Source organism: Littorina saxatilis, linkage group LG2 (assembly GCF_037325665.1).
Source record: "Littorina saxatilis isolate snail1 linkage group LG2, US_GU_Lsax_2.0, whole genome shotgun sequence".
Taxonomy (NCBI): domain Eukaryota; kingdom Metazoa; phylum Mollusca; class Gastropoda; order Littorinimorpha; family Littorinidae; genus Littorina; species Littorina saxatilis.
The window spans coordinates 11,915,680-11,925,608 of record NC_090246.1 but is presented as its reverse complement, the minus strand read 5'-3'; positions in this window follow the sequence as shown (position 1 = coordinate 11,925,608).

The window sequence follows — 9,929 nt, the reverse complement described above, 5'->3', positions numbered from 1 at the left end:
AATAGTGCATGCTCCTCCCCTCTCTCCTCTATCAGTATGGCACCATCACCACCACCACCACTGCCCTTGAGACCGGGGTCCCTGTGGCCACCCTTCCCTCCACCCCAAGCATGGGGCTTGCCATGTGAACTGAGGCAAAAAACAAACTTTCATCGGTCTCGAATAGCAATATCAGCTGAAGAGATGATAACAAATAGTTACCAACCAACCAACCAACCAACCATCCCTCCACCCCCACCCCCCTCAGCGTCCGACCTACCCAGCTACCCCTCAAGCCCCCGAAACCGGACTTTCTGTACCTATCCGTCCCCTTGGGCATTGGTAACAGTGATAGTGGGGTTTTTTTCTTTCTGAATAGAGTTCTTTAAGGAAATACATACCTTTGCTGTGGATTGAGTGAAACAGGCTGGCTCTGCATGCTTATCATCGTTTCTCGGCGATTCTCCGAAGATGGTATTCCTTCAAGCACTTTGAATCACAAAAAAGTTTTATTAAATTTTTTTTATAACCACTTCATGTCTTGAAATTTAGATCTGTTCGAGCCCCCTCAGATAATGCTACAGTAAAAGATAAATTGTGCATAATGCTTCCCCCCTCCCCTTCCCTGAGACCCCGAAATCGGAGTTCCAGTGCCTGACCCTGCATGAAGTGTTTTGTGAATTGGTCTGTTTGCGGGAATTCAGCTTACATCCCTTTACCGCGGGCAACATGTACTTTTGTAGTCTGCTTTCCGCCGTTTCTCAGTTAATCCCAAAAAAAAGTGTTTCGACGAAAGAACACAGTAGTGGAAGACAGTAGTTTGGCAAGTGAAGTTTCTCAGTTAATCCTGAAAAAAGTACTTCAAGTCAAAGAAAGAAGACAGAAGTAGAAGACAGTAATTTGACAAGTTAAGTTTCTCAGTTAATCTTTAAAAAAAAAGTGTTTCGACGAAAGAACACAGTAGTGGAAGACTAGTTTGGCAAGTGAAGTTTCTCAGGTAATCCTGAAAAAAAGTGTTTCAAACACAGAAGACAATCGTAGAAGACAGTAGTTTGGCAAGTGAAGTTTCTCAGTCAATCCTGAAAAAAGTGTTTCGACGAAAGAACACAGTAGCAGAAGGCAGTAGTTTGGCAAGTGAAGTTTCTCAGTTAATCCTGAAAAAAGTGTTTCGACGAAAGAACACAGTAGCAGAAGGCAGTAGTTTGGCAAGTGAAGTTTCTCAGTTAATCCCGAAAAAAAATGTTTCGACGAAAGAACACAGTAGCAGAAGACAGTAGTTTGGCGGGTAAAGTAAGGCAGCCAGTCGGGCCACGGTCTGGTCACCATGTAGCCCCCTTGGGATGGCGAGAGCGAGAAACCATCTACTTCAAACAATTGATCGGCGTGCCTTTCAACACCAGGAACGCGCCCAGACATACTGAAGAGAAGAGAAGAGAAAAACCAAATGTGGACAAGGTTGTGAGTGGGGGAGAATAGACGAATTCCGCAAACAACTGTCGGGTTTTAATGGGTTGTGGAAGACTCGCTTTTCCTTGCTTTTCTTTAGAAACACTGAGGCAAGCTATATGTGACATTGGAGGCTTGCCGCGTTGTTTCTCTGGAAACAGGGGAAAGCAACTCTTCCATAACCTATAAAAACTTGACAGAGTTGTTTCCAAACATCGTCTGTTGGGATACCATATAGACCCCCCCCCCCCTCCCCGAGAAGAGAAAAGAGGGGATGGTGGAGGAGATGTGTTATAACAGTGACCAATGGACAGATTGTGTTTGGGGTGGGGGGGGGGGGAGTGCGAGGGGGGCGGGAGCAGTGACGGATATCCAAGCCGTGATCGATGGGCTGGTTGTTTGTTCAACGCGTGATGCAGCAACAGGGGTCTGGCACAAGGCTTGGCGTTCAAGTGACGCTGAGCAATTGTTACTCTTCGTCTTCATATGCTGTGAATAAAGGCCATCGGCTCAGATGACATCCCTTCAGATGAATCCCGGCCGCGCCTAGTGGGTTAAGGGTGGAGATTTTTTCCGATTTCACAGGTCAACTTATGTGCAGACCTGCTAATCCCTTATATCCCCCTTCGTGTGTACACGCAAGCACAAGACCAAGTGCGCACGGGAAAGATCCTGTACTCCATCTCAGAGTTCGGTGGGTTATAAGAACACGAAAATACCCAGCATGCTTCCCCCGAAAGCGGCGTATGGCTGCCTGCATGGCGGGGTAAAAATGGCCATACACATATGCATAAAAACCCACTCGTGGAAAAACATGAGTGAACGTGGGAGTTTGAGCCCATGAACGAAGAAGAAGAAGTATACCGTCATGTACCACGGTACGGTTTTTCTCTTCTTTCTACCCTCCTTTCACGTCCTCCCCTTCTTCCACCCTGGCCTTTCAACCCCCACCACATTTTTTATTTTATTTTTTTAAGATGAGGGCAGTGGCATGGAAACCAGAGCTCGAGTTGGTTGTGACAGACGGTTTAATCACAATCAAGCCCCGAATCAAAAATTGGCTTTTTTCCCTTTTTTTTTTCTTTTCGGCCTTGAATTGCAATTACCGGATCAAAATTGATGACTGCGGGGATGCATTGTTGTGGAAGATTTCGTTATAATTGTGGATTAAATTGATGAGCGGAACCGCTTGTCTCATCTCATTCTGCTCCGTAATGTCGGGCTCGGAGAATCTGGTGGGTCCAATAATGGCGTGCAGTGTTGGCTACTCGGCGTCAATTTTCGTTACATGTCAGCTGCACGACGATTACCGGCTGTTTTTATGGTGGTGCTTTATTGAATTAGTGTGGTCGCCCTGTTCGAAACTGTCACGAGGAATGTCAGCCTGAACTCGTTTTCTGCGTGATGTAACGCCGATGATGCAAGACGGCGTGTTCTGGAATGTTCGCAGTGGAGCCTTTGTTTTTTGATTTTGTGAAATTTTAGATTTGTGTGTGTGTGTGTGTGTGTGTGTGTGGCAGGGGGGGTGTGTGCGTGCGTGTGTGTGATTGTGTGATTTTCTGTTTCATTTATTTTAGATTTTATTTTATAGGAACAAATTGTGTTTTGCTGATTGACTTGCCTGTTTAGTGCTGTCATTTATTCAACTTTGTCAAATGACGTTAGGTTCTTTATGTTCTTAGCTGTGAATTATTTCGTTGAGAGTAGGGGTGGGGTGGGAATGAGCGGGTGGGCATGAAGGGTGGTCGTATTTTGTTTATCATTTTGAGTCTAGTTCTAACGGCAGAACTGCTTGTTATCAATATAAGATTTGACTAGTTACACGATGGCTGAGGGAATAGATCCTAACGATGTTCTAAGCGATTTCAATTAAACTTAAAAGCAAGGTAAAGCATGTGTTGCAGCTATCTCGCGAGAGCTGCAAATTAAGGACTTGATGTTCGACATTAGAAGCCGAAATAGTAAAGAGAATGTCTCGCGGATATCTCGCGAGAGATGCTCAGATTCCAAAAAGGTCTACTGTGGGAGCTTTACTCAGTAATAAACAAAATAAGCAACACTGTTCCATCCTCATGGGCAGCTGGACTTAACCATCAGGGATTTGTTACTTACATACAGCGATGATAAAACATAACGATGCAGGTGAAGAGAAGCACCGGCTACTTGTAACGAGGAAAGGAACATTGGTAGTAAATGTAAATCAATGTTAGTGGTGCTTCGTCTTGTGCGCCGTTTACCTCACAGGCAGATGCATTTCAGCAGGAGGCAGTAAAATATCACCCCTCTTTTGAGACCATCCCTCCCCCAATTTAAGACCCCCCTCCCCCAATTTAAGACCCCCCTCCCCCAATTTAAGACCCCCTCACCCAATTAAGGCCCCCTCACCCAATTTAAGACCCCTCCCCCAATTTAAGACCTCCCTCCCCCAATTAAGGCCCCCTCCCCCAATTTAAGACCCCCCTCCCCCAATTAAGGCCCCCCTCCCCCAATTTAAGACCCCCCTCCGCCAATTAAGGCCCCCTCCCCCAATTAAGGCCCCCTCCCCCAATTTAAGACCCCCCTCCCCCAATTAAGGCACCCTCCCCCAATTTAAGACCCCCTCCCCCAATTAAGGCCCCCTCCCCCAATTTAAGACCCCCCTCCCCCAATTTAAGACCCCCTTCCCCCAATTTAAGACCCCCCTCCCCCAATTTAAGACCCCCTCCCCCAATTTAAGACCCCCTCCCCCAATTTAAGACCCCCCTCCCCCCATTTAAGACCCCCCTCCCCCAATTTAAGACCCCCATCTTTTCAGACCACCCCTCTCCATTCTGATAAGCATCGCTCCACGGCTATCGCCAGTTGTCTCTCTGACCGGACGCTACAGTCCTACGCGAATCTATCAAAACAAGAATACAGAGTTATCTCCCATATGTTTTTCGCGAGCACTGATCTAAATTTGAGATCAGTGTTCGCGAGACGAAAAAGATTGCAGATTGGCCGACTTCGACAGTGATCTCCGTTCTGTTCTTCACAGTTATGATAAAGACATCGTTCTAAGGTCAAAACAAGTCGAAATTTTGGGACTGCTGCCGGAAGGAGACCGTAATATACGGTTTATCACTGTCAACTGGTTACACAAAAAATCGTCTGCTCCAGTGAGCGCCGAAACCAAACGGTTGATTATCACGTGACACTTTTGCCATATTTAGAGTTGTTTGCACAGTAAATACAGCCGCGAAAAATAGCTCGCTTGAAACTGTCTTACATAACAATTCCTTTGTAATTTAGAAATTACAAAACACCATGAAAAATCATTATCGACGATCGCGAATCAGCTTATATCAATAATACATTACAAAAAGCTCTAAATATGTAAAAAAAAAATCGGTTTCCTTGCCAGACAAGGCAACTCAAGGCATCCTGTCAGGGAGAGAATGAGCCGAACTCATTTTGACCTGAGTTCAGAATGCCCCCCTCCCCCCATTTAAGACTCCTTTCCCTCCCCAACATTTTGAGACTTCGTGTTTTTTCTCCAGATTTTCTGATCGTTACGTTGGTAAATTCACCTTCTCTTTGAGACTCCCTCAGTTTGAAGAGTTTTTGAGGCAGTTTGAAAAGGAAGGTTGCACGACTGTTAAGGGATAAAGGCACTTTCTGAAGCTGTCCAATATCAACACTGCTTGAACCGGCTTGATTAATGTTTAAGACAAGGAGATCTGTAGATAGAGACAGAACGCTTTCATACATTAAAACGTGCACATGAAACATTAATGTTTTAGACAAGGAGATCTGTTGATAGAGACAGAACGCTTTTATCCAATCCATTAACACGTGCAAATGAAACATTAATGCGAAGCATTCAGATTCAGCAGTGAAAAAAATGAGTTGATTGAAATTAACGCAGAAGCAATTTCACTTTTTACTCAGCAGTAACAGATACAAGTTTATTTTCATTAGGCAGTTCTTTTGGACATTTCATCTGTGTCACTCAAACTCACCTTTGAAGCGGGAAGTGATCTTTTCTGCGTTTTTCAAACAACAAAAGCATAATTGTTTGTGATGGTTTTCTCACAGGTTCTAAAAAATAGAAAGGATGTTTAGATTGTAAAAAAATCTTTATGGCTGAAAATAGGAGAAGTATTCAGCTTTTTGTTGGCGGAAAAGATAATAGAAAATGGTGAGTGTCGATTTGTATTTGTCTGTTAAATTTAGTAAGCCGAAGGGTAGGCAGAAGTTGGTGATGTAAGTACTGTCATGTGGTCAAGAAATTGAGGAAAATGAGCTGTCATAGTTCTGGACTATTATTGCTTAATTGTCCTTTCTACCACTGGAGCTAGAATCAAACAAATAGTCTACCGGCGATACTTCCATTGACCTGTCCCGATCAGGAACTTTGATTCAAACTCCTGTGTTTTTCACCAGCTTGCGTGTGTTCGTGTTTCCCAAGCGTAATCCATGTGCACGCTTGTGTCCGGATAAGGACGAGCGTCTGCACACTGAAGTTGTCTCTGGGAGACCAATCCCTCCCTGAGCCTGCAGACTGAACCCACAGACACGCGACAAGCTGTTCATTCTTAGCGTCAGACATGCTGCCAGCTTTCCTCATTCCCCGCCCATCTCAACACTGGCACAGTAGCACAATTTCTAGCGATGAAGGACAGTTCAAGTCAACGAGAAGTGCAAACTCCCGTGTAGACAGTTTGGCTCACCATCTCTGACTGCCTATGGGGCTTAACGTTCTCCCAGGTAACTACTGACCTCTCACCATCTCTGACTGACTATGGGGCTTAACGTTCTCCCAGGTAACTACTGACCTCTCACCATCTCTGACTGACTATGTGGCTTAACGTTCTCCCAGGTAACTACTGACCTCTCACCATCTCTGACTGACTATGGGGCTTAACGTTCTCCCAGGTAACTACTGACCTCTCACCATCTCTGACTGACTATGGGGCTTAACGTTCTCCCAGGTAACTACTGACCTCTCACCATCTCTGACTGACTATGGGGCTTAACGTTCTCCCAGGTAACTACTGACCTCTCACCATCTCTGACTGACTATGGGGCTTAACGTTCTCCCAGGTAACTACTGACCTCTCACCATCTCTGACTGACTATGGGGCTTAACGTTCTCCCAGGTAACTACTGACCTCTCACCATCTCAGATCTGGCCAGGCTTTACATGGAAGAGCATGACACCTCCACTGCTTGGTCACATATCAGAAATCAGCAGCCTGATGCAGTGAGTGCTGGGACGGGGCGGCGTGAGAACATACTGGGGGAAGGAACAAGCAAAAGAGGATGAACACAAAAATAATAATAAAATTATAAAACAAATTTCAGCCGCCTGGGTGTTTTCTGTGCATAGTGTGAATTTTTGGATGAATTATTTCTTAAAAGCAAGTTGATGGATTGACTTACTTCTCCCGTGTACGTGTACAAATCTGCCCAAGCCCCCGCGGGCCGGGTTAGGGGGAAGAATTTACCCGATGCTCCCCAGCATGTTGTAAGAGGCAACTAACGGATTCTGTTTCTCCTTTAACCCTTGTTAAGTGTTTCTTGTATAGAATATAGTCAATGTTTGTAAAGATTTTAGTCAAGCAGTATGTAAGAAATGTTAAGTCCTTTGTACTGGAAACTTGCATTCTCCCAGTAAGGTCATATATTGTACTACGTTGCAAGCCCCTGGAGCAAATTTTTGATTAGTGCTTTTGTGAACAAGAAACAATTGACGTGGCTCTATCCCATCTCCCCCCTTTCCCCGTCGCGGTATAACCTTCGTGGTTGAAAACGACGTTAAACACGAAATAAAGAAAGAAAGAAAGATATCTGCCCAGATCTGAGATAGTGAGCCGCGCAATTTACATGGAAAGGAGCGTGCCTTTAAAATGTACCTTACTCCTCGTGTAGGCTAACTCATGTCAGCCATCTTAGGTCTGGCCAGATGTGTACACGGAGTAAACGCCTCTTTCTACGTCAACACAACACAACATTCAACAGCCTAACTGCTTCCTGTCCAACGTGGGCATTCTTGTTGTTGAATTAGTTTGATCCTGATCCATAAGAAATGAGTAGCAGTATAAATGTATTAGAATTAATCTATCGCTCTTGCTCCATATTTTCCGTCCTGCTTGTACTATGGTCGGGGCCCAGTTGCTGCGCTAAGGTAGCACTGGGTGGTAGCTATCTATCTAGGCTAGCCCCACAGCCCAGGGCCTGAAACTGGACGCCAGGGCGAATCGCGGAAAGCAGTCGCTTGCCTACCAACCAAACTTTGTTTTTATTTTCATAGGTACACTATCCACTTGATCTTTCACTCTAGGGACCTTAGACGCACCAACCAGTGAGCAGGATTTAGCCTGGAAGAAAAAGACAATGGGACATTTGTCCCCCTCAACCAAATTCTGATGGGACATAACATATAATCGAAGGCAAAAAGCGCAAAGCAGGTTAGGCGGCCCAAAGTGCTTTTGTCGAAAGATGAAAAATAGTTGATATGATGATATGCGAATGTGTCAGTGTATGCGGTTAGTGTGTGTGTGTGTGTGTGTGTGTGTGTGTGTGTGTGTGTGTGTGTGTGTGTGTGTGTGTGTGTGTGTGTGTGTGTGTGTGTGTGTGTGAGAGAGAGAGAGAGAGAGAGAGAGAGAGAGAGAGAGAGAGAGAGAGAGAGAGAGAGAGCGAGAACGAACGAACGAACGAACGAACGAACGAAATTACTCAAGGATGGAGATTTTAGGCCCACGCCTAGTCTTACAATCTGTCCCTGCTAAACTAAGACATAAAAATAAAGACAATAAAAGGACAATTGTCAATCGCGAGAGAGAGAGGGGGAGAGAGTAAACGAAACCCTGAGTGAAGATAATTGCCCTGCATAGGAATTTCCTCAACATGAAGAAGAAGAAGAAGATGAGTGACTCCCATGTTAATCTGCTAATTCAGGACAGGAATAAAAAACGCTCGCGCTGGACCCTAGTACTCTTCAGACATTCACACACACACACACACACACACACACACACACACACACACACACACACACACACACACACACACACACACACACACACACTCTCTCTCCCTCACTCCTTCTCTCTCTCCCTCTCTCTCTCTCTCACACACACTCACACACACACACACACTACCACATCTCCATTCTAAAACACGTCACGTTCCAAATCAAAAGACGACATTCTATTTTCTTACGGCACTATTCTTGGTTTACGGTACCATTCGGCGGCTTTGCTACGAGTATGGCATAGTCTTGGTTTGCCGAGACCTTGCACCGTTCTATCAGACTGCCTGGCTGGCTGTGGTTCCGCGAATTCCTCCCACCGTCAAGTCGGTTTTTGAGTCACTTGAGAAAAAGTGACTCTATGTAATCGGTCAGTGTTAGTCTGTCCGGCCGGCCGTCCGGCCGGCCGTCCGTAGACACCACCTTAACGTTGGACTTTTCTCGGAAACTATCAAAGCGATCGGGCTCATATTTTGTTTAGTCGTGACCTCCAATGACCTCTACACTTTAACGATGGTTTCGTTGACCTTTGACCTTTTTCAAGGTCACAGGTCAGCGTCAAAGGAAAAATTAGACATTTTATATCTTTGACAAAGTATCTCGGAAACTATCAAAGCGATCGGGCTCATATTTTGTTTAGTCGTGACCTCCAATGACCTCTACACTTTAACGATGGTTTCGTTGACCTTTGACCTTTTTCAAGGTCACAGGTCAGCGTCAAAGGAAAAATTAGACATTTTATATCTTTGACAAAGTTCATCGGATGTGATTGAAACTTTGTAGGATTATTCTTTACATCAAAGTATTTACATCTGTAGCCTTTTACGAACGTTATCAGAAAAACAAGGGAGATAACTAGCCTTTTCTGTTCGGCAACACACAACTTAACGTTGGGCTTTTCTCGGAAACTATAAAAGTGACCGGGCTCAAATTTTATGTGAACGTGACTCATTGTGTTGTGAATAGCAATTTCTTCCTGTCCATCTGATGCCTCATATAATATTCAGAACTGCGAAAGTGACTCGATCGAGCGTTTGCTCTTCTTGTTTGTGGTTTATTTCGCATTTAGGTCCCAGGTAACATTATGAAGTTTTAATACGATCAATCGGACCTATTATCAAGTTAGTGTATCAACTTTTGAACGAACTGCGCCCAGTAGTTTCCCAGGTAGATAATGATCGACCGGCGATTTGATACAAGCTCCTGTGGTAGTTTCCCAGCAATAAGCTGTTAAGTCGAGACACACACACAGACAGACACACAATTAAAGTCTGCTGGACCCTTGTACTAGCGTAGGCTACTCGGAGATAAATCAGTTTCTGAACAGAAAGCATCCGGCCGCGCTATCGATTGTTGGTGTGTGTCTCAGTGAAATGATGCTTTTATTCCATGTGAAAACGTGGACTTGCAGATACCCCTGTGATGGTGAAAATCGTGTACGCGGGAAGGAGGGTCTCTGAGTTACTATTAAAAGTATGACATTTCATTGCAATTTCATAGCATATAACAC